We start from the raw sequence: 24,797 nt of genomic DNA, 5'->3' as shown, positions 1-24,797 counted from the left end.
AACGCCACGCCTCCCGGGGAATTCGCCCCCCACCTTCCACCCCTCCCCAGTTCTCATGCACTGGCTGCCGTCTGGTGACATTAGCTCACCAGCTTGCAGAGTGCTAATGACATTTTCATTTTGCTGGCTGGTGAAATGTGGGCTGGGGTGTGGGGAGCCCGTGGGCAGGTGGGGAGTTGCAGCTGTGGGGAGAGGTAGGTACGCTGGGCTGGGGACCCACGCTGGTCCGTGAAGGCAGAGACGGGGATGGACAGTGGGAGCAGCGGGAATGAGTCACTGGTGGCATTGAGAGAGTTTTGTCTAAAGACTTGCCGCGGGCACAAAGCAACTCCCCGTGCAGTGCTCCGTCTCCCTCTGCAGCACTCACAATACCCTCCCTTGTGTCGCCTCCCTAACATTTATTGAGCGATTGCTGTGAGCCAAATGCTCTGCTTGGGCTTCACAGACTTAGGAGTGTCATTTTCACTCCCTGCAATCCTCAAAGAGAGATGCTATTAGTATCCCTGTTTTACAGAGGAGGAGACTGATGCTCTGAGAGGACCCCTGACTACCCCAGGGTCGCCCACTCCTGGAAAGAGTTTGCCCCAACAAGTGACCGAGGTCCACCTGCCTCCAAGCCCATGCTCCCGGCCACCGTGGGCACCGCCTCCCGTACCTTGTCTGGGCTTGGACGAAGTCAGGAAACAATTCTCCATTCTGGCCTGTGACCAGCATTCACCTGTCAGGCAGGCAGCAGACCCTGTGCCCAGGCTGCTCCAGGGGTACAAGTCTGTCAACGACAAAGGAGGGTGTGGCCCGGGAGAGAGCACCTGGCCATGATGAGTCAGGAGGGACCTGGGGTTTAGGCCTCACTCTGACACCAACTTGCTCTGTGACTTGGGGCGAGTCACTGCCCCTCTCTGGGTGTCGGTCTCCTCACTGATCAAATGAGGCCATTGGTCTGGCTGGATGGAGCATCCCAGGAATGCATTTTCACACGAGGAAGAATCTCTCCACCAATGCGCGTGAACTCTCAGAGTTTCCTCCCACTCAGACATATAAAATGATGTTTCACATCAAAGCAAATCGGGAAACATTTGTCAAGCCTCCCGCTCTGCAAAGGGCACCGTGCTAGACACAGTGGGCGTGACACTTGCGTATTTTTATTCAGGACATACACACACAGGCATATACATATCTTTGTGTCTTGGAATTTCTTACAGGCAAGTTCAGCTGGGACCTAGACGATGGCTCCCCAGTCCTGATGCCCAGTCTCCTTCTGGCTGCCCCTTCACACTCTCTCCTCAGGGCCCGGAGCACATTTCAAAAAAAAAAAAGAGACCTCGGGCAGTGTGAGCGATGGCATCCCCCCCACGAGGCAGTCACGGCTGGTTCTGCTTGTCTTGACAGGTGGGCGTCTCCTGGACAGCCCCGAGCTTGCAGGGAGCAGACCTTCCGACCCCATCATCCAAGCTACGTGAACCCTTTGAATTTGAACTTCTAAAAACGTGGGCACAATCTTTTTCCAGACTTCTCGACGCAGGCTACCCAGGTAAGGGAGCTTAGGCTGTTCAGCACAGGGTTTTATGCTGCTTTTGCTGTTTTTGTTGTTGCTAATAGCAGCCATCAGAGGACACCCTATCATTCTTTATCACCCTGTCCTGTTTTATTTCCTTCATTAGCAGGAGAACCCAGTGGTTAAGGCTTTAAAGTCCAACAGACGTGGGTTCAAATCCTGAACCTCCAATTACTAGCTGTGTGACCTTGGGCAGGTTTCTCAACCTTTCAGTGACTCTGCTTCCTCCCCGGTCAAATGAGGAAGCAACAGCACCCGCCTCTTGGGTTTGTGGTGAAGATAAAATGAAGTAATATATGATAAGCGCTTAGAACAGGACACGTAGTAAGCTCAGAGTGCAGTAAGCATTAGCTGTTACTAATAGTATTCCTGTACTCATGACAATCCGTAGTTAATTCATCCTCACGTTGATAGGCTGCCTCCTGCACCAGAATGTGGACTGCAGAGGACAGGAGTTTGTTTTGTTCTTAGTTGAACCCCCAGATCCCAGCAGAGTAAACTGGCTATTATTTGCTGAATGAATGAATGAGTGAGTGAAGCTGTTTTACCTATATTATGCAGAATCCTCAGGACAATCCTTGAAAGTCCTTGCATTTGTTAGGATAATTATTTGGTTGCATGTGAACAAAAATGCAAAATAAAAAAGAGACAGGTTGATTTTTCTCTAACGAAAATTCTGAGCTAAGGGGATTCTTTGATACAAAAACATTAGGGGCCTAAGTTCCTTTTGTCCAGAGGCTCTAACCATCGCTTGTCTACATGATCCACGATTGCCCATGCCAGTCTCTCCGTTCTGGTCAGCAAGAAGGGGGAAATCAGAAAAGGAGAGGGTGCTCCTTCCTTTAAGAGGGTGCATACATCACTTCCTGTCAGGTCCCATTGGGCAGAATGTAGTCATGTGGTGTGCCTAGCTGCAAGGGAGGCTGGGAGATAGAGTCTTTATTCTGGGGGACCATCTGCCCAATTATAATTCTCTTATGAAGAAAGGAGGGGCAATGGATACTGGGGCACCCTCTGCCTTGTCAGATAAGATGATACCGCCACACTTTTTTCATCCTCCCTCCCTTCTTCCTCACCCCCAGTCACCAGTGATCTTTCTACTGCCTCCTTTCTTTTTTGCCTTTTCCAGAATGTCATATAATTGGAATCATACACAGTAGGTAGCCTTTTCAGACTGGCTTCTTTCACTTAGTAATATGTATTTAAAGTTCCTCCAGGTCTTTTCATGGCTTGAAAGCTCATTCCTTTTTATCACTAAATAATGTCCCATTGGATGTATCACAGTTTTCTTGTCCATTCATCTATTGAAGGAAATCTTGGTTATTTCCAGTTTTGGGTGATTATAAATAAAATATAGCAGAATAAAACTGCTATAAACATTTATGTGCAGGTTTTTGTGTGGACATAAGTTTTCAATCAGTTGGGTAAATATTTAGGAGCATGATTGCTGAATTATATGGTAAGGGTATATTTAGCTGTGTGAGGAACTGCCAAGCTGTCTTCCAAAGTGGCTGTACCATTTTGCATCCGCACCAGCAACGAGTGAGAGTTCCTTTTGTGCCATCTCCTCACCACCAGTTGGTGCTGTCAGTTTTGTAGATTTTTGTCCTTCTGTCAGGTATGTAATGGTATGATCCCCACTTTAAAGTTGAGGATCCTGAGACTTAGAAAGGGCAGCTTGCCCAAGGTGCTACAGCAGGTAAGAGATCCAGGAACTTTGCCCACCTGCTTGACAACTGAGTCCAGTCACACCCCACAGCCTCTGCCCATAGCAGGTCTCTCTGAGGCCGTGGACCAAAGCCACGGGGTAACTCTTCCCACTGCAAGTTCAGGAGTGACTGGATTCCAGGCCCCTTGTTCACTATGTAGTGTCTGTTTCTCCCAGCAGAACTGAAGTTCAGTGAGGAGGACAAGGAGCGATGAGGGCAGAGTGAGTGAATTTGAGCCCAGATTGGAGGGGTCTCGCTAGATCAGCCAAAACAGAACCCTAGGCGGGGCCAGACAGCTGGGAAGGCTAGGGTACAGGTGAGCCCAGCAGGCTGCTGGCCTGTGCCAAGTCCTTGGGTCTGAGGGGAAGGCTAGAGCTGCTGCCCAGGTCAGAGGAACCAATGACAGGCCAGAAGTGAAGGTTGGCTGCAGGGGGAGACAGGGTGAGGGTGGTGGGGTGAGATGAGGTGATGAGAGGCCAGGCAAAGGCTGAACTGAGGTCAGATGCTGCATTGTTTGGAAGCCAGCACTCAATTCAAACCTGATTAAGCAAGAAGACAGGCAATTTATTCATTTTTTATTGGTTTCCAATATCGTGGCAATTGGGGGCCTGTTTATTGGTGTCCAAGGTTCAGATAATGCCCAGGTCTGTGCCTCCTGCTTCTCTCCTTGTGGGTTTCAGTTCCCAGTAAGCACTCCCCACGTGGCAGTGGGGCAGTGGCCAGCAGCTCCAGACTGATATCCTGCTCATTGCAAATCCAGTGAAAGGAGAGCTTCTTTCTCCCAGGAGTTCCTACAAAAGTCCCAGAGTTGAAGCTTATTTGCTGGCCTTGGGTCACATGACCATCTCTGACCAATCATTGAAACCAGAAGGAGAGACTATGCTGATTGACCAGACTTGGTCAGTGTTGAGGGGTCTGTGTTTGGGGGTGTGTGTATGGGTGGGAGGATTCAGCCTGAAAGTGTGAGTGGGCTGGTACCCCAAAGGGAAAACCAGGTGCTATTTTCAGAAGAAGGAGGAAAGAATGTTGAGCAGACAAAACAACAGGTGCTCCATATTGGAGCCATGGCAGGGGGTAAAGGGGCTGATTTGTCCTGAATGGGTCCTTCCTGTGGCTTACAGCACAGGGATAGCCTCTCTCTGACAGGTGTGCCTCGGCTTCAGTGGATCTGGTATCTGAAAGCCTGATTTACACACACACACACACACACACGCACACACACGATGTATCTGCAGGTGGTGCTTCACTTTCCAAAAGCATTGCCCCCGGAAGTCCTGCCCATAGTGAGTCCTCATCCTCCCTAGGGGCCACCCCGCAATTTCAGTCACTGCTTATCTGGCCGCATTGGGTTGTCCTTCGCTTGCTGGGAGGGCCTTTTGCTTTCTTTACACCCCACCCTCACCCCCACTCCCTCATTGCTGGGGAAAGTTCCTTGAGCCACTTTAGCATTTATTTGTCCTAAATGGCCTCCCAGAAGACCTGGCCTGTGACGTCCGGAGTAGGGCCGCAAGCCTCCCCCTCAGCCACCACCTTCCTGGGGCCTCTCCGAGGGAAGGGGAAGGAGAGGAGGCCGTCACTGGTCAAGCAGGAGCGGCCCCAAGAGTCCGCCGGTTTGCAGGCCAGCCTCAGCCCCAGCTGACATCCACCGGGGAAGCTCTGTTATGCATTTAGGGTACGGTGTATGATTTCATTCGAAAAAACATTGCTCTGCAGAAAAAAGATGGAAAACCGCAGTGTATGATGCTGCCTCCCAGGCAACTGTGGCCAAGTGCTTTTCAAGATCTGTCCTTCGTTGATTTCGGTCAACCACAAACCTCCTGGCCCCGCACCCATGTCTCTCTCTCTCTCTCCATCTCTCTGGCCTGTGAATTCTGCAGCTCTGACTCACCATGTAGACCAACTCAGCGTTCAGCACCACCCTGCCTTATATGGGACACTCACTGCCCTTGGGTCAATACATATTAATTTATTTCTTCAGCCTTTGGCTATTGAGCTTGTACTGTGTGCCAGGCACTGTTTATTTGCCGGGGATTGGGAGTGGGCAAAGCCGAATGGTCGCTGCCCTCTGGGATCCCTGCTGTCTCCTCTGTGAGATCCACTGAGGGCAGGACCCTTCCTCTGGGTGTCTTGCCCCCCACCCCTCATCCAATGCCAAACCATAGCTGGACTTGGTGGGTGTTCATCACTTAATTATTTTCCACACTATTTTTTAAAGCCCCCACTTATGACTGATGCTACAGAGATACTAGAATGGTTTGGTCCTCACCCTCTAGGACTTAGAGTTTAAGATGCAGCTGGTGATGGGTCCTGGAGAGGCAGGGAAGGCCACAGTTTGAGATCTGTATGCAAACCCAGTCAGGGGTGTGCACGAGTCAACAAAAAGAAGATGCCAACCTCTCCACTCCCAGCCCCTCTCTGTTCATTCAGCAGCTCCTCAGAGACTACCGCTGAGAACCCCTCAAGAAGCCAGCCTGTTATAAAGGAGACAGACATGAAAGTAAATCCTGTCATTCAAGGTAGAGAATGGGAGGGTTCAGAGCAGAAGTCTAAAGGAAGGCTTGGAGGTTCTAAGACCAGATCAAGAGGTCCCTTTGGGGTGGTGACAGTGGTGGGAAATCAGGGAAAGCAGTGCATATGAGCTGGGCTTTGAAAAGTGAGTAGGACATGAGACAGGCGAGGAAGCTGGGGGAGGGCATCCCAGGAGGAAGAAACAGTGAGAGCAAAGGCCTGGAGGTGGGATCCCTGGAGCTTGGAAGACTGTGCCAGGCAGGAAGTGAGATGAAGGCAGTCAGCTTCTTCCATGCAGTCCTCCAGGCTTGGCCACACAGGCCTGTGGCCATCTTCAAGGCTGCCTTAAATCACAGGCTGGGTTTGGAATTGAGTGGTTCTTCTGTTTTCCCTTTAAGCCCAGGAGAGGGAGTTTTGGAGGGGCCCTTTAGAAAAGACAGTGCTGCACAGGGACCAAGAATAATTAATCCTCCCATCTCGAGGTTCTTTACAGAACTTAGAAATCGTCTTCATTTACAGTGTTGCAAGCAGGAGGCCTAGTGGCAGACCCTGGGCTGGAAATAGGGGCACTCGAATTCTTGTCCCAGCTCTGTTACTGGTGACCTCAGCCTCCCTGAGCTGTAGTTTGTCCTTTGTAAAATGAGGGGTGAGGCCCCTTCCAGCTTTAAACTTTTATTCCAAGTTAGACTTGGGTGCCTACCCCAACTCTGCTAGTACTACAGCCTTGGCCCTCTGAGCCTCAGTTTTCTCATCTGTAACTTGGGGGTAATGGTACTCTGTGTCTCACAGGACTTATGTGAAGATTAAATGAAATAACTAAGTGAGATAATGTGCTTGACAGCACACCTGCCAGAGGGTCAGTACTTTGTGATAGCACTGATGCTATTGGTGTTATTATTATTTATATTTTCATTTTCATAACTCTGTGGGAGGAGTCCTCAACAGAATCTTTGTATAGGTGCCTGCAAGGCAGCCTAAGTCCATGTCCCCCAAAATTTGGTGGTGGGGCTGAGAGTCACACCCTTCCCATCTCCAAATGGGGGCAGAGCTGCCTTCCTCAAAACCACATTTCTTCATTCATTCATCAAACATTTATTGAGCACTTGCCATGTGCCGAGACCTCTGAAATGCACGTGGGATCCTATTGAATGGGGCACCCAAGCCGCCTGCTCTCGGCAGCTCAGGCTGCGCTTGGAGCAGCCTCTGCCTTCTGGCTGGCACCATGGACACCGTTGGCCAAAGGAGCTCATGGCCAGCAGGAGTGCACTGAAGTCTGCAGACTGGAGCCCTGGGGAGAAGTCCCACCCTGCCTCCCATCGCTCCTGGGGCTTTGTGTGACCCCTTCCTTTCCGTCTTGGGGCTAAGGGATAAAATGCCACAGATCCCACCATATTTAGCTGGTCTCGCGTTGTCCCTGGACCAACGAGATGGACGGGACTGCCAAGACCAGGCTCGGCCTTATGCAAACGAAGGCATTCGCGAGAGGAAGCCTACCAGCGAACATGGACTACAGGGCTGTGTTTTATTCTCACCACCGCCTGTAATGCTTGTTTGGATCCTGAATTGCAAAGGGTTTGGGGGTGTTTCTGGAGGATGCAAAGCTGGCAGATTGGAAGGTGCTGAGGGGTCCAATCTGCCCTGTGCTCACCTGGTCCTTTCCTGGTGGCCAAGGGCATCTCACCCGCTCTGGTCTCCAGCGTCCAGCACAGAGCTGAGCATGCCAGGGTTTGTAGTCAGGGATTGGTGAATGGTTAGACAGGTGGGCGGATTACAGTGGATTCACTGTCATACACGCTTTCGGAGCCTTGGTCCAAATTTCCAAGGTGGTTGGTGACGCCCCACCCTGGGTTTGTTTTTCTGTGACGATTTGATTTGGGCTCCTGTGCAAAACCAGTGGCTTTCAAGCAGTGGAGTAGATGCAAAACAAATGGCTTTTGGGCCTGTCAGTTTCTCCGTTTCAGTTTCAGGAGGCAGCATAGTGTGTGCCCTGATCTAAGGACGAGACCTTGCCGGCTGTCAGACTCACGAGAGTTCAGACCCCTGCTCCAAGGCTGGGTGACCTTGGGCATGTTATTTAGTCTCGATCAAATTCTGTTTTCTCGTCTAGAAAATGATGGCACTAATAGCTTCCAACTCATAGGGCTGTGATGAGCATTAGATTAGATAATGGGTGTTAAACCATGGAGCAGTGCTCTGGGCACATGGTAAACGCTCAAGAAAAGATGATGATGATGTATTTAATGACCCCTTAAGCTAATGGGCCGTAAACTTCTCTCTTCCAAACAGATTTTTGCAGACTGCTTTGCATTTTTAAGGCAAAAATTATTTTTGAAAGTTATTATTACAGAAGTAATGTGCTCCTTAAAAATTTCAATGATCTGAAAGGATTTAAATTTAAAAGCAAATGTCCCCCAACCCACCCTCTGCCATCTTCCAGCTCTTTCCCTCCACTTCCCCAGCAACATTCTCTTTGAATGTGGAGCTTCCCAAGTCTGGCACTTTTCTCCTTTTTTTTCTCCTTACAGAGTAGAGGACAGGTACACAGTCAGGAGGGGACAATGGTCCTATTGGAGCCATGGCAGCCTGTGTGTCCTTGGCTCCGGTTTGCTCTGAGCCTTGAGGGTCTCCAGTGTTCTGTGTCCTGGAGGCCTGGGGCGGTGGCCTGAGGTGCCACATTCAGGCTAAGCTTGGAGTGAGAGGCTCGTAGACGCCATGTCTGGCCATGTGCCCAGGCCCTCTCTTCTGTCACGGTGCCCCAGGGCTCAGTCCAGCCCAAGCTTCCATGTTCCTGGTCCCTAGCCACCTTCTGACAGCCTGCGCTTTCCTGCCTGTGTCCTCTGCTGCCTTCCAGAGGATTCTGATGCAAGCTCAAGTTGGAGAACAACAGGCAGGTGGCCCGGGTCTAACACACTGTGCCACACGTAGAAGGAGTGAAGGAACCCACACTGGAAGGGGGAGGTGCCGGGGAAGGCTTGGATTATGAATGACTTAAAGGTGGACAAAGAAATCTGTGTGTAACTTGGGGGAGGGGAGTGGATTCCTGGCAGAAGGATCAGCCCGTGCAAAGTCCCTGGGGCGTGGTAGAGCCAGAGCATTCAGGGAGCTACAAGTGGTGCTGCTGGAGTGGAGTGAGAAGAGGGCATGGGGGAAGGGAGGGCATAATCAATAGGCTTCTTGTGGTCTGAGTTTGGGCTTTTCCCCAGGAGCGCTGGGGAGCCATGGAAGGGTTTATGCAGAGGAAAGATAATGGGGAGGATGGATGGTTGTGTGGGGCCCCTGGACCGCAGCAAGTGACAGGCTGTCTTCTGGAGGGCAGGGCTGAGCCTGCAGTGGATGGAGAGAAGACCCTGGAATACCCTGAGTCATGGAGGGGCCCTGCCCTGTTGCTAGAACATTAGGACCTTGAAAGGATGCTGTAACTGTCTTGTACTGCATTGAGTCTCTGCGTTCATGCCTTCCACCCCCAGAGACTCCAGTTATTGTTTCTGGGGTAGAGGAGACTAAGGTGCCCCCTGCATGTCTGGCATCTAGGTCTGAAGTGGAGACACCAACATAGGTAAGGGCAAACCGAGATTCCTTCTGAGGGTGGAGCAGGGTGAAGGCTGGGAGGGGCTGGGAGGGGCCCTAAGGTGGATGACAATGGGGGTCAGGAGGGCCCCTGGCCTCCCCACCTCAGTGCTGGCTTGGGGAGCCCCCTGGAGAGGAGGGGGCAGGGGAAGCCCCCAGACCGGCCCCCGCTTCAGAGGCCCCAGCCTCTCTCAGTCTTCCCAGGGCCAGGCAGGAACAAGAAAGGGAGCTGGGGCCTCTTGCAGGCCTGGGGCTGTTGTTTGGGAAGGGGCCTCTGATGAGCTCATCCTGTGGTGAATCAGAGCTGAGAGGATGCTGAGTCCTCGGGGAGGCCAGAACCAGGGAGAGGGAGGGTGGGGTGCCCCCGCGGGGCAGAGGTGGGGCAGGTGTGAAATAGGCCGCTGGCTAGAGGGCCAGACAGGGTCCCATTTGCCCAGCTGAGCAGCAGCTTTGGGTTGGCAGCTCCTGATTCCTGTGCCCCCAATCTCGGGGCTCGTTCAGGCTGAAGTGCGGTTGCCTGGAGCCCGGTGATGCTTGCCATGGCCTGGCCTGTGTGTATTCAAGTATCATGTTAGCCCCAAGCAGCAATCAGTGGTGGTGTGTGGCAAGCGCTCAGAGGAGCTGTGGTTCCAGCGGAGGAGGTGCCAGCCAGGCCCTGCCCACTAGGTCCCCTCCCTCCAGGGCTCAGAAATGGCTCAGGCTTTTCTACTTGACCCTCAGTCCAGATTTAACTCTCAAGGAAAATGACCGGCAAGGATGTGTGGCCTCACAAACTAACTGGACTTGGGAGGGCTTTCAAGGTCATCTGTTTGGACTTCTTGAGAGTATTCATTAAGCCTCTGCTTACATACCTCTAGTGATGGGGAGCTCACTACTAACCAAGAGATCAACATTCATTCAGATCGCTCTGAAAGTTATTCTCCTGCTTTACATAGGCCCTGGGTTCAAATCTTACTTCTGCTACTTCCTGTGTGGCCTCAGGCCAGTGACGTAGCTTCCAGAGCTCTGGTTTCCTTTCATGTTAAATGGGTTTGATAAATGCCCACCTCTCATTTACAAAGAAGTTTAAACCAGACAGCTTTACAACCATGAGCAAGTTAGATCTTTCCACAGTGCATAGGCCTGGTGCCCAGACAGGGTTTCTCTGCTGGTCTCCCGGCCCCATGGCCAGTCACATCACCAGGGTGAATGTCCACCCCTCCCTGGCACGTAGTAGGTGCTCAGCAGATGATTGGCTGCATCCCCTCCTCCCTCAAGTGGACCCACCGGTGCCTTACAAACAAGGTCAGGACAAGTCCTTGGCTTTTATCTTAACTCAGAGACGCCGAACCACGAGGTGCCCTGAGCTGCCACCCAGTGCTGGTCACCAAAGGCTTCCAGGAGGCCCGTCTCCTGCAGGCCTCCTCCCTCATGGTCCCTCCCTCGGCTTCTCACATCGCCTGGGGTTCACTGCAGGCTTTTAATGAGGTCGGCTGGTGGGTCTGTTCCATTTCCTCACATCTTACAGAGCAAAAGATAACAAGAAAGTGCCAGTGTGAAGCCGCAGGTGGAGGAGACTGGAGGTGACCTCAGGCCTCATGACCTCTGACCTCAACCTGCTACTGCCATACTTCCCACGGGGTGTGGGCATCCCCCTCAACTACGCCATTGGTTCCTCTGGAATCCTGCTTTATTGGTGGGTGTTTTTGTTTTTAACAGCTTTAGAGAGGCAAAATTTATGTACCATAAAATTCTCTAACTTTAAGGGTATGATTCAATGATTTGTAGTAAATTTTCAAAGTTGTGCAACCATCACTACAATCTAACTTTAGACTATTCCCATCACCCCCAAAAGAAACCTGGTTCCTATTTGCTATCAGTTCCCATTCCCACTCCCTGCCCCAGGCAACAACCAATCTACTCTTCTCGGTCTCTATAAATTTTGCCTTTTCTGGACATTTCATATAAAGGGAATCATGCACCACGTGTGGACTCCTGTTTTTTCTAGCCTGGTGAAGGTCGGTGGAGACTGTGTCCACTCAGGATGTGCCCATCTTCCCATAGCCAGCCAAGGCCAAGCTGTAAGTGTGCTTTTTTAGAGTTGGAAGAACTCATAAGGACACTGAGTGCAGTCTTTACTTCAGTGCAAGAAAGAAATCCTCTGTACCCGATCCCACACTATGACTCTCTGACATCTGCTTGAATACACCCAGTGTCGGGCAGCTCACTACTCCCCCAGAGACTGAAGGAAACTTGCATATCCTGATCACATGCTAAGTGCCAAGCTTGTTGATGTCTTTTGATCTTTGGTTCCATTCTCTGAGAGGAAATCATTTTACAGCTGAGGAAATTGCACCTCAGAGGGGTAGAGGCACTCACCCAAAGGTAGGAAGTAGGGGAAACCAGGATTTAAACCTTGGGCCTCTCAGATTTCAGAGAGATGGGAGACACTTATCTTTGTATCAGGGTGAACTCTCTCCCTGTAACTGCCACCCATTGTTTCTAGTTTTGCCAGTAAGACTCACACAGGCCACCAACCTGGACATGGGGAGGTGGGAGAGAGAGTTAAGGAAGACTTCTTGGAGGAGGTGATGTCTGAGCTGGGACTTGAAAAATGAGTGGAATTAACAGGCAGAGCTGGTCAGGAAGAGTTTTCTCCAGGGACTCTTTTAACTGCCAGTCCTTCTAATATTTCACAGCTGCTTGAGGCTGGGGAGGACTGTTGAAAATATCTACTCTTGCTGTTCATTCTTTCCCAAGCATCACCAGTAAGTGGTGGTCCAACAACAGTACTTGAATACCTTCAGGGACAGGGAGCTTACCACCTGACCTGGGAACCTTTTCCATTGCGGAGTTGCTCTGGCTCTAGGCCAGGCTGAAGATGGCCTCCCAGTAGCCACAATCAGCTTGCAACCACATAGCATGTGGTCAGTCCGTCTTCCCACCACCAGCCTTCAGGATGCTGAGCATAGCAGGCAGGTCTTGGAAGCAGCCTAAAAGTCTTGACTGAGATGTGCCAAGTTCCTCCATCCGTTCTCCTTGATGTAGACTGTCCATGCTGCTCAGGCCTGGCCACCTACCTCTGGGATGCCCAGCCCATGCCCTTGAACTTGGAGGCAGTTTCAAGTAGTGGTTGAGTGTGGGCTCGGTAGCCAATACCTGGTTCATATCCCAGCTCTGCCACTCCCCCAGGTGTGACCTTGGGACAAGTCCCTTAAGTTCACCATGCCTCACTGTTCATGTGTCAAATGGGATTAAGAATGATATTACACCATATTAGTCAGCTAGAGCTGCCATAACAAAATAGCACAGGCTAGGGGTTTAAACAGCAGACATTTATTTTGTCATAGTTCTAGAGTCAAGGCGTCCAAGATCAAGGTGCCAGTGAATTTGATTTCTGGTGAGGCCTCTCTTCCTGGTTTGCAGACAACCACCTTCTCTCTGTGTCCTCACATGGCCTTTGCTCTGTGTGTACACATGGGGAGAGAGAGAGAGAGAGAGAGAGAGATCTGGTGTCTCTACCTCTTCTTATAGAGACACCAATCCTATTGGATGAGAGCCCTACCCATATGACCTCATTTAACCTTATTCACCTCCCTAAAGGCCATATCTCCAAATACAGTCACATTGGGGGAGTCACAACTTCAACATATGAATTTGTGGGGACACAATTCAGTGCACAGCAAGCACCAACCTCAGAGGGTTACTATGTGATTGAGTAAATGTGTATAAAGCATTAAGAGCAGTGCCTGGAATGTGGTAAGAGCTATATTAGTGGATGCTATTATTGCCACATTTAGCATTAAATTTGGGGGTGGAAGAAACCCCTGTCCATCCTTGCTGCAAGTCTAGACACTGAAAACTTAACGAGGGACTTCCCTGGTGGCTCAGTGTTAAGAATCCGCCTGCCAATGCGGGGGACACGGGTTCGAGCCCTGGTCCAGGAAGATCCCTCATGCTGCAGAGCAACTAAGCCTGTGCGCCACAACTACTGAGCCTGCGCTCTAGAGCCCACGAGCCACAACTACTGAAGCCCGCATGCCTAGAGCCGGTGCTCCACAACAAGAGAAGCCCACACACCACAACGAAGAGTAGCCCCTGCTCGCCGCAACTGGAGAAAACCTGCACGTGGCAACGAAGACCCAATGCAGCCAAAAATTAATTAATTAATTAATTTTAAAAAAAAAGAAAAACCTAATGAGTACACACATATAGTAATAGCAGATATTTATGTTCAACCATAAAAAAGAAGAAAGTCTCACCATTGCAACAACATGGAGGAACCTTGAAAGCATTATGCTAAGTGAAATAAATCAGACAGAAAGACAAATACTGTATGATCTCAGTTATTTGGGGAATCTAGTGGAGCTGAACTCATGAACTAGAGATCAGATTGGTGCTGGCGGGTTGAGGAAATGAGGAGATGTTGGTCAAAGGATACAAACTTCCAGCTACAAGATTAAAGAATTCAGCAGATGTAATGCACAGCACGGTGACTATAGTTAAACACACTGTGTTGTATACTTGAAAGTTGCTAAGAGAGTAGATCTTAAATGTTCTCACCTTAAAAAAAGGAAAAAAAAAACCCAACATCTATTTATATCATGCTTACTATACCAGGCTTTCTATGTCAGTGCTTTACGTAGCTGATTTAAGCCTCACACTAGCCGTATGAGATAGATATTCTTGGTATCCCAGTTGTGCCGATGAAGAGACTGAGGCACAGAGGGGTGAAGTGACTTGCCCCAGGTCACACAGCTGTCAAGCGCCTAGTAAATTAATAGCATACAGTTATTTACTCAAGTAATATTCATTAAGGGCCATCTGACTGTGCTGGGAACTCAACCCCTGCCCTCCAGGAGTTCACAGGCTGGTGGAGGAGGCAGACCCATGGGCAGGTAGTGGCAGTACCGAGTGCTGAGTGCTCTAATGGGGCGAACCCAAGGAGCTGTCATGGAGCTGAAGACACGACATCTGTGCTGTGGCATCAAGCAAGGCCCAGGGAGACACCAGGGAGGGCTTCCTGGAGAAAGAAACATTTAAGCTGAGATCAGGAAGAAGGTAGGAAAACAGCCTGAATGAGGAGCTGAGAGTGAGAGTGTGCGGTTGTGGGTTGTTGGAAGCTTCATAAGCTGATAATGTCCGCTTTAAGGTTTTCCAGCGGTCCTGTGACAGCACAGGGGTTCTTTGGTGGCCCAGGGTCTCTGACATCACAGGGTTTCTACATGGCCTAGACTTCCTGGAGCAGCCCAGCCCCCCATGGCAACCTAGGGGTTCCATGCCAGTTCAGGGAATTATATGGTGGCCCAGAATTTTTTCTGGCATGCAAGGGACCTGTGTGATCTTGGCGCACAATGACAGCCCAGGGATCTGGAAACTCCCAGGAGCACTGTGGCAGCTTCTGAGGGTCCCAGACATATTCTGGGGTTCTGTGACAATCCCGGGGATCGCGTGGCATCTCCAGGGTCTTGTAGCCTTAGTTCTTTATGGCTTCAGAAAGAAGAATATGCAGACTCACAGTAGGCAAGTCCTTTGACTGGGGAAAAGGAAACAGCATGGAAGGGTCTATACCTGGAGGCGCATTTGCGAGGCTTAAGCAGGCGGCAAGGAGATGTGCCCGGAAGTCCTCTGCCTCCAGAAGCCTGTGGGAGCCCAGGAGTCTGGAGTCCTTATGGTTTATTTCCTTCTGGAAAGCTGAAAATTAGCCACTGAGGGAGGTCTGCGGGGAGCACTGTCCTTACTTGCAGGCCTGTGACTTGGAGAGGACCAAGGATGCACCTGTTGCCTGGATACGGAGGTACCGCTCCTCAGAGCCCTCCGAGCAGGTGCATCGTGCAGGGGCCGGAGGTTGCGGCTGCCCACGAGGGGGCTGGCACGCCCCCACTTACAGACACCAGCATTAGCCCCTCAATGGGCTCCTGTGAGCTGAGCCTTCCCACACCGGCATCGCTGGGTTAATCCCAGCCCCACTCACTGCTCCAGGTCAGCTGGGGGACCTGTCTAGGCCTCAGACCCATGCCTGCAGAATAGGGATGACACTCCCGCCTGTTTCCCCGGGGGGTGTGGCGTCGAGTGGGATGGGGGAGAGCCCTGTATGAAAGCATGAGAACACGTTCCTGCTTCACCACGGGTGCTGTGCGCTCCTGGGCACACTCCTTCATACCACAGGGCCCTCAGTTTCCTCATCTGTAAAAAGGGGGTGGGCCTAGCACAGCGTAGGAAACACAATAGTTTCTCAACCAATGCTAGGTCTACCCCAACTCCTTCACCTCCAACCAGAGACTGCAGCCAGGTATCCTGGGTGTGGGGAAGAGGGTGGTTCTCAAGCAGAAGAGCCCATCTGGCCCCAGGAAAGACAATGGTCTTTGTGCCTTTGCCTCTGAGCAAAACCTCCTTTCTTTTTAACCCTGGGCAGAGCCGACACGAGAGCTACCTTTGTCAGGCACTGGGCTGAGAGTTGGACACTCATGATCTCATGTAGTCCACCCTACAACACTATGAGATAGTCTTAGTGATCCCATTTTACAGACAAGCAAACTGAGGCACAGAGAAGGCAGCTAAGTTGCCCCAGGTCACCTGACAAGAGCAGAGCAAGCATTCGTACCCAGGTTTGTCTTGATTGCAAAGCCTGGACACTAATCACCTCTCTTCCCAGGTATCCTAGAAACAGCCAGGGGAGAAAGAGAAAAATGATGAGATGGGAACCAACTGGAGAACTAGTTGAGCACTTGGTGCCTGGGTGGGTACATTGTTTGTCCTTCAGGTCTAGGGCTGGCCTGGCTGGGTTTGACCCAGGCTGGCTCCGTGAACCATTTGAGGATCCCCAGCCCTCAAGAGACTGGACGTCTCTCCTCTAGTGGCCCTTTATTAGAGAAACTGCTGGTGGAGGATGTCAGAGACTCTGGTCTGAACAAGAACCAGTTCTGCCTGCACTTCAAAGGTCTTCCTCTTGGCAGGAGGGAAACAGACATGTAACTGGGAGAGAAGGAGGTGTCTGGCGACCCAGTGACCCATTTTGCTTTTCACGCCAAGTGGGACTCGGCATCAAACAGGAGGGCAGGATTCATTTCCCCCACCCCCACTGTAGCTAGATCTGCCCAGGGGCTGGGGTCTCAGGCCCCATGCAGAAGGGGGACCCCACCCCCCTGGAACCAGCCCCTGTGCCCCTACATTCTCCCCCGCGGGGCCCCCCAGCCCAACGCCAGCCTCTCTGATGCCACTGCCAAATACCAGACCACTTATCAGGCTTTTCCAGGGAACCGGTGTCCCCAAGCAGAGCTCCAAGCCTGCAATTAGGAAAGCAGCAAAGGGCTTATCTTTCTCTGGACTGTGGGCTTTTCAGTGGGGAGATAAGCTTGGTCTGGATTAAGCTGGAGGGTAAAAAATATTTACTCTCAAACAATGCTCTGTCTAGGAGCGAATCTGGACCCTGGGGCTTCCGGGGGTCGGGGTCGCCAGGGGGTCTGCCCTCTCCTGCCAGGTCCCCAGACATCTCCCCTCCCTACCCACCGTCAGCCGAGCTGGTTCCACAGCCCAGTTCCCCCCAGTGCTTGCTCTCATTATGAAAGGAAAATGAGAAGAAGCTATAATGTTCAGTGCATTATTATCTGCAGAGCAGCTCGCCTGTGCAATTATCTCCTCCAATACGTATGACTACCTTGGGAGTCGGGCTTACTGATCTCTAAATAGATCTAGACTCAAGTCCCAGCTCAGTCACTTTCTAGTTCTTGACCTTGAGGAAGTGGTTTCATTCCCTGTGAGCCTCAATTTTTCACCTGTAAAATGGGAGTGATAATAGGCGCCTCAAAGTGTGGTCATGATGAGCCATGGTGTATATAAAATACCTAACCAGGCCCCTGTTCCCAGCAGTGCTTAATAAACGGTAGTTTGTTTTAGGAAATAGTAGTATTTCTGGTAATGTAAGCCTCATACAGGTGAAATCAGAGCTTTTGTTCAGTGGCAAAGCTGAGATTCAGACTCAAGGCAACGAAGTCCTGGCCCCGTGTGAGCCCGGCCTCCAACCAACCAGCCAGGGAGGAGCCCAGGGCAGGAGCCGGGTGGGCAGGGAGGCCCTGATCAGGGTGGCCTTGCAGACACAGCCTCGGGGCCAGAGCGGGAGGGAAGGCCGCAGTGCTTCCTGTCTCCCATCCCCTTGGTGGAACAACAACTGGACCATTCTCCGCTTCTACTCCCCGTGTTGCACTGATTTGTGCCCCTGGAGGCTGGGATAAGAGCACCCTGGCTCATTCCTGAGAACAAAGACGGAGGTCAAGGCCATCTCTCCTACAGGGCAGGCTCTGGCTCCAGGGAAGGAAGGGGGAACTGAGAATCAACTAGAGCCTGCGCCGATCTCCCCCTCCCCCACTGCCCGTGCTGTAAAAGGAGCCCTTCTGGGTTCTAGTGCAAACTTTACCACCCGTGACCTAGCTGTGAGGCCTGCGGAGGCCCCTGCCCCTCTCTGGGCCTCATCCTCTCATCCCCAAAATGAGGGGCTCAGAAATAAACAGAACGTTAGCAGATGCAAACTAATATGTATAGAGTGGATAAACAATAAGGTCCTATGTATAGCACAGGGAACTATATTCACTATCCTGTGATAAACCATAATGGGAAAGTATATGAAATAGAATATATATATATGTATAAATAACTGAGTCACTTTGCTGTGCAGCAAAAATTAACACAACATTGTAAGTTAACTATACTTCAATAAAATTAAAGAAAAAAAAAAAAAGAAAGAAACAGAAGGGACCACTGCCTGTGCTGGAGAAATTGGGAAGGCTTCATGGCTGAGGAGACATCAAGTGGAGCACTGAAGGGTGAGAAGAAGTTCTCCAGGCAGAGAAGAAAAGAAAAGGTATTCCAGGCCCAGGTTGCAATACGCACAAAGACCCGGCAGCTTCAGAGTGTGAGGTTTAAATGGCCTTTTTGCAATGATTTGTTTTAATTATATGAATAATACATGCTCCTAGTAAGAAAAAAAAAAACACCTGAATATAAAGAATAAAAGAAAAAAAATCACCAGTAGGCAGTTAATATTTGATACCGTTTTTAGCCCTTTTTAATGTGATTAAGGAAGGGGCCTTTAAGCTCCCTAATATATGGAGAACCTCAGATTCTAGGCAGACAGGGAAGAACAAAGAACTGTCTTCTGGAAGCGGAGCCAGGCCCCAAGCGCTAGACAGACAGACAGCGTTTCCTGGGAGTGGGGACTGGGGAGATCACACCAGTGGGGACAGACGCACAGGCAGACCCTCAGGGAAGCGGGACAGCGCCAGCGCCTGCTCGCCGCGGCCCCTCACAGCTCAGCGCCTGCAGCGGGACTGCCGGGGCCGAGGAGGGGAGGCGAGGGGAGGGTCTCTGTGAGCATGAATGAGGCTTGTGGGAAGCCCCTGAGCCTGTCAGCTGGCAAAGGTGGCCGTCCACCGCCAAGCAGCTGAGGGGTTCCCCGTAATGGCTTATCTGTGGTTTCCTAAGCTGTCTGGCTGCAGGGTACGGCAGGCTGGGGAGGGGCCCAATGACACTGTGAAGTCACTGCTGTGATCTTGCCAACTCTTCGGCGCCACCTTTAAAATATGGTTCATCTTAATGAACAGGGGCTACGAGGGCGGTGGGCAGGGGCAGGGTGGGCGCCCGGGACAGCTGGCCTGAGCTGGCAGCAGTGGGTCAGCATCGGCGTGGGGTGGTCTGTTCACTCCTCGGCCTCCCGGTCCAAGGCCAAACTTGAGGTCTCTTCCTGAGTAGCTCCACATCTTCCTTGGACTCCTGCCTCATTTTTCCCAGCCCCCAACACCAGCGAATTTTCCCCAGAGGCCTTACTCAGGCCCTCCTCACCTACGTGATGTAGTTAAAACAGCCCACGATGGAGGCCCTGCCCACCTGCCTCTGTCATCCTGGGCAGTCTGGGCATCTGGGGTCCCTGGGGGAATCCCAGAGCCTTGTGGATGGAGCAGGGGGACACAGTGACCACCGGAACCATCGTCACCTTGGCTGTGAAAACAGGACAGGGTGTTCCGTTTCCTTCATGGCCCCTGTGAAGTCTGTTAACAGCAATTATGAAGTTATGGCGAATTCCCAGTCCTCCTAATTAGTGTTAATACGGGCTGGGTGAGCTAGTCATGGGAAAATAGATGTCTTTGTTTGCATTCTCGAAATTAGACCACTGCTTCTGCCTTTAGGTGTGATTCAGCTGCGTTCTATTCTCTCCTCCCATCTCTTAGTCCTATACCCGGCATCGTGAACGTACACATGGTGTACATGCCCGCCGACCATCATATTCATTGTGTGCACACACATATACACGTACACATACGCACACACACAGCAGCACAACAGACTACAAGTCTTTGGATGCTAGATTAAGACATCATTTTGCAAAGCAAACACCAAAAACCAAAGAGCATTTCAGCCATGTTCCCGGCGCTCTTTGGCGATACCATTGGAAGTCCCCTCTCCCATGCCGTACCCCGACCCCAGAGACCCCAGTGCACCGGCCTCCCCAAATTAGACCGTATTAACAAACCATTACGTGTTCCAATTAGCATGGCAAGTGAACCTGGATGGCTGAGCAGGGTAATAACGCTCTCCTCTTGCTGTTAACAGGCCGAGGCACATTTCCCTAGGAGGGAGGCTCCCCCCGTCTGTTGGAATAATGAGATCTGTGCAAGGCTCTCTGCCATCTGAGTCTGAGGCCGTCCTGGAGGAGGTTCCCTTTGGACCAAGCAGGAGGGAGGCAATGAGTGAGGTGATGAAACTAATATTTATTGTGCAGTGTTGGCTGTTGAGCCAATGCTAGGATCTTCTACCTAGGATGGTGCTTTTTCAACTGAGTTGTGGGTACTCACAGGGCCTGGGGTACTCCTCCCCAGGCCAGGGGGTACACAGAATCTCAGGATTAGCCCTGCGTGTCCTAATGGAACATCAATACACTCAAAGATTTGGAGGATTAATACCTTATTTTTATATTAAAACAACTGTGGATATACTTTGCAATCAAATGAAAAAATACATATAGATGGCATGAATATGTGAGGTGAAACAGGAGATTTCCAGGCAATTATGCTCTCCCACTTTCTTCTCTGGGCTGGGCCCCCAGATTTCCAGATGAGTGGGGATAACAGGATTCCTTCCATAGCCACTGCAAGAACTGAGGAGGGAGAGTTTGTGAGGTTCTAAGCCATAGCATAATGCTGTGTGATGTTGGGCAAGCCACTACACCTCTCTGATCCTCCCATCCCTGAGCAGCACAGTGGAAATGGTAATAACACCTCCTCAGGGCCAGCTTCACAGGTATGCAACCTGGGCAGTGGCACAGAGCCTTGCATTTGGTTTAATGCTCTGCTGTTGCCATCTTGAAAGTCTTAATAACTTTTGAATAAGAGACGCCTCATTTTTACTGGGCCACACAAATTCTGTAGCTGATCCTTCATCTTCTGATAGCGTTTTAGCAAGAGTTAAATCAGAAATGTGTGAAAGAGGCCCATGCAGAGATTGATTCCTCCCTCCCTCTCTTCCTTCTTTCCTTCCTTCCCCAAACATCCATTGAGCACTCACTCTGTGGCAGGTACTGTACCAGATGCTGGGATTCAGCAATGAACCAGACAAACAAAGTTGCTGCCTTCCTGCATTCAAGGGAAGGAGGCAGAAGAAAAATAACCGGAAGAGAACTTTGTTGGAGATAAGTGTCAACAACAAGGGGATAGACGTGACTGGGGAGAGGGACTATTTTAGGTTGTTGCGGAGCAGGGTTGGGGGTGGTCAGGGAAGATCTCCCTGAGGAATTTGATCAGAGACCTGAATGAAGTGAAGGAATATGCTGTGTGGAATATCAGAGGGAGAGAGAGTCCCAGGCAGAAGGACCAGCAGGTGCAAAGGCCCTGAGGTAGGCGTGTGCTTACCATGTGGAAGAGATCAGTGTGGCTAGAGCTGGCTGGAGTGGGGTGAGGGAGGAGGCGGGTGGTCGGAGATGAGCTCAGTGAGGTGTGGGGGGCCTCGTAAGCTGTTGCGAGGATGCGATGGGGGTAAGTAAATGACTGGGGGGTAGACGATTCCTTCAACCAGAGCTGGTTGTTTCTGGTCCCCCGTGGTTAGTTAGTACCTGGAGGCCAGAATGACGGGGGGAAGGATGAAGGTGTCCCATTATCCTCTGGAAACCCAGAGACAAGCTGTCTCTGGGCAGGAATGAGTGTCAGCCCCTCTGCTGTTGGTGAGGGATGACTCCTGTCTTAGCTCTCTTCCTCCTCTGACTGGACAAGAGCTGTCCTGGTCCCAGGGCTGTGAGGCTTCATCTCTGGCAAGCTGTGTGCAATCAAAAGGCCAACCCAAAGGCACCCCGACGGTATCTGTGCCAGAAGAGCCCCCAAGGCGGCCACTGCGATGCATCTTCATAAGCTTTGTCCCCTTCCTCCAAATGAACTCCAAGATATGTAGCATGAATACCAGGGAGTGGGGCAGCCAACCAGCCTCAGTCTCAGGTCCGGAGGACAGAGCTGGAAGCTGTCCCGTGCTGGCTAGTGGTTATACACAGACCCCTACTCCCTGCCAGTGGCCTCAAGGCAGAGGACCACAGCTTCTCTTCCTCCAAGCTTTGTGACCCTGGGGAAGGGGTGTCCCCTCCCTGGGACCCCATCTCCTCATCTGTAAATAGGGATACTAATAGTGACATGAGGATTAAATGAGAGGGCAGCCGAAGCACACAGAACATGGGAAGTGTTCCCTCCCTGGGACTTTTTGGGAGTTGGGGCCCAACCCGAGTGTCACCTCTGAGACTCTGCAGCTGGCCACAGCCCACCTGAGAAGTGAACTGCAGAGAGCAAAACCATCTGAAGACCAGCGCGTAATGCTGAAGCCCTTCAGAATATGCTGTGTGACTGGGGGCAGGTCCTCAGAGCCATCATCTTTAACATGGAAGAGACAGACTCTAGGACCTCGGGGGCCCCTCAAGCCTTGACGTTCTCTAAGATGGGAAAGTGATGGAGTCCTCCGTGACAGCCCATCCACCAGGACACCACTCCACTCTGGTTGGGGGCAGCAGACTGCAGGCCCCACATACACCTGATGGCCCTAGAGGGACGGGCCTTCAGGCTGGAGGCTCTGGCTGTCAGTCCTTCTGCAACAGGCCTAGGGCTCCTGCTACCACAGATGGGAGAGGGGCAGTGTCAGGCTGTTGTTACAAGCCTGGACTCTGGAGCAGCCCTGCTGCTTTCTAGCTGTGTGGCCTTGAGCAAGTGACTTAACCTCTCTGAGCCTCAGTTGTCACAGCTGAAAAATGGGGGTAATAAGAGCATCTACCACATAGGGTTGCAAGAGCCAGTGAGAACCGTGTGTGGCCCATGCAGCTCTGTAGACGTGCAACACATTCTTATTGTTTGTTCTCTCCCGGTGAACTGGTTCCGCAGATGAGGGCGGGGTCCCTCCTTCCCAGGTCCTGGCTTCTCAGACCCCTGCCACCCTCTGAACCTCTGCCACTGCCCCTGAGGGCCAGTCCCCTCCAGGAGCAGCTGGGCAGGTGTAACCTCGTGACAAGGACAAGGCATCCTGGGAAGAAAGGGTTTCTTTGAGCATCACTGAAGAAGTCGGGCAAAGGATCCCTAAGTCCATATTTTGGAGGGAAAGGGGACCTTAAAATGGTGTGAGGTAACTGAAAAGTAGCAGAGAGAAGGGCACAGCCCTGGGCTTTAGAATGCACACAGGTCAGCCCTAATCCTAAATCCTTCAGGGTCTTTATCCTAGTTTTCTCCTCCATGAACCAAGGGTATTATACCTTGCAAGGTTGTCAGAAACCTTCAGTGGGATGTATGTGAAAATATATATTCTCCACCCAGGGCCCAGCAATGCAAGCGGGCCTTCACAGAGGCCCCGCTGTATGCCAGGCCCTGTTCTAATCATACTCCATATTTCATTCATCCCAATTGACTGGGAGGCACTGGTTGCCCCAGGGAACAGCTAGGAGGTGGCTTATTCCCACCCCCATTGCCTCACTCGGGGTAACGGATCCAGGATTTTCTTTGGGCTTATCTCTTACTGGAACATTTACCTTGGAAAGTCCAATATGAGGCCTCTACAAAAAATGTTTCCCACAGGATCTGTTCTCCAGTAACATTTACTGTTCAGAATTACACCCAGGAAGAGACAATTGCTGGAGTAATGGCCTGAGGCAAAATTCAGAACTATCTGGCCAACACTCACCTTAGCTCCCGGTGCAGCCCTGCTGCCTAGGTCTGCCTGGATGTGACCCAGGTCTGCACAAGCGGTCAGGGACCTGGTGGCTCTGGAGTCACCTTCGAGGAGCTCAGAGGTGCTTGCTCAAGGTCACATGAACGCCTGGGGATAGGCTCAGACTGGAGGCCAGGATGGCCTCATCCTAAAGCCTGCTCTGTACACCCACCCCCCTCCCCATCCCTGTGGGGTCCCTGGGAAACCCCAACCTTGCCCCTTGAACTTTCTGAGTCTTCCTCTTTCTTAATTATTGGGCAGCCAGGGGGAAATGAAACACCTGCCACGTTCTTCCTTTTCTCAGGAAGGAGGCTCCCCCAAGGTCCCTCTGCCCCAGCAGGGCGCCGGCAGTCCTGAGGCTGCCTTGGGCAAGCAGGCTTTGTACAATGGTTCACACGGGCAGATCCTCTAAAGTAAACGTGGCCACTGCCCGCTGGGGGCCCCACTCCCAGGGTAGGGCTAGGGGATCTACGTCCAGGACCCCGATGAGGTGGGGTTTAAGAGAAAATGGCTCCAGCTGCCATAAGCTGGTAGCCTTCCACCCCTGCAGGAAGTGGTCCCAGTAGCGTGTATGTATGTCTCTGTGTGTGTGCACACATGTGCACGTGCATTCAGAGAGGGGAGAGAGCGCAGACAGAGTTGAGACTCGGAGATGGAGAGGCAGAGGGGAAGCCCGGCACTCAGGATCCGAGACAGAGAGAGGGGGCTTAGTCCCGCCACAGAGCCAGCTGGTAGCCGTGAAGTCCACAACTGAATCCAGATCCCTGGACCTTTTATCCTTATATCCTCTGGGGTTGCAGAAAAAGTACCAATTTGCTTGATTGGAGCCTGGCCTGAAGTCCCCTCTGATAGCTCTCTTCTGAGCAACCCCTCCCTGACAAAATAGGGGACACACAGGCAAGTGGCACCATTGCTGTGTGTGCTCTGCAGGGCAGCTGAAGCACGTGTGAGTGGCTGTGTGGCCTCCTTCACCGCCACGCTCAGACACACCCTAAGATTGGCGTTCACCAGGGGCGAGACCACCTGCCCTCCGCCCCCAGTGTCCTTGTTCCATCGGGGCCTTCTTAAGCCCCAACCCATTTATTTTGCTGACATTTAGCTCTGGAGGCTACAGACTGGGCTGTATTTACATTTTTAAATGATGAGGGCTGCTCATCAAATATTCAGGCCACCATTTCCATTTCTAAAAGGACAGTAAGTGAGTACTCTCCACCCAAAGTGGAGCCAATGACACCCAGGTGTTTGCTCAGCATTGGTGCCAGGAG

General features: G+C 51.6%; 1 protein-coding gene across 3 annotated transcripts in view; it reads left to right on the top strand.

Annotated features, from left to right (window-relative positions):
• Positions 1–24,797, top strand: part of TSPAN18 (tetraspanin 18) — a 184,414-nt gene that overhangs the window by 119,019 nt on the left and 40,598 nt on the right. The window contains exons 3-4 of one of the 3 annotated variants that reach the window (XM_057552798.1): positions 1,390–1,531; positions 19,921–20,062. The exons of 1 other annotated variant lie outside the window; for it this stretch is intronic. The gene's annotated coding sequence lies outside the window, so the exon portion shown is untranslated. The remainder of the gene's footprint in view (positions 1–1,389; positions 1,532–19,920; positions 20,063–24,797) is intronic. One more of the 3 variants, XM_028166239.2, reaches the window with a different exon arrangement.

This window comes from Balaenoptera acutorostrata, chromosome 9 (genome assembly GCF_949987535.1).
Source record: "Balaenoptera acutorostrata chromosome 9, mBalAcu1.1, whole genome shotgun sequence".
In the NCBI taxonomy this organism is placed as follows: Eukaryota; Metazoa; Chordata; class Mammalia; order Artiodactyla; family Balaenopteridae; genus Balaenoptera; species Balaenoptera acutorostrata.
The sequence above is the reverse complement of the archived record's forward strand: the minus strand, read 5'-3'. Positions and strand labels throughout refer to the sequence as shown.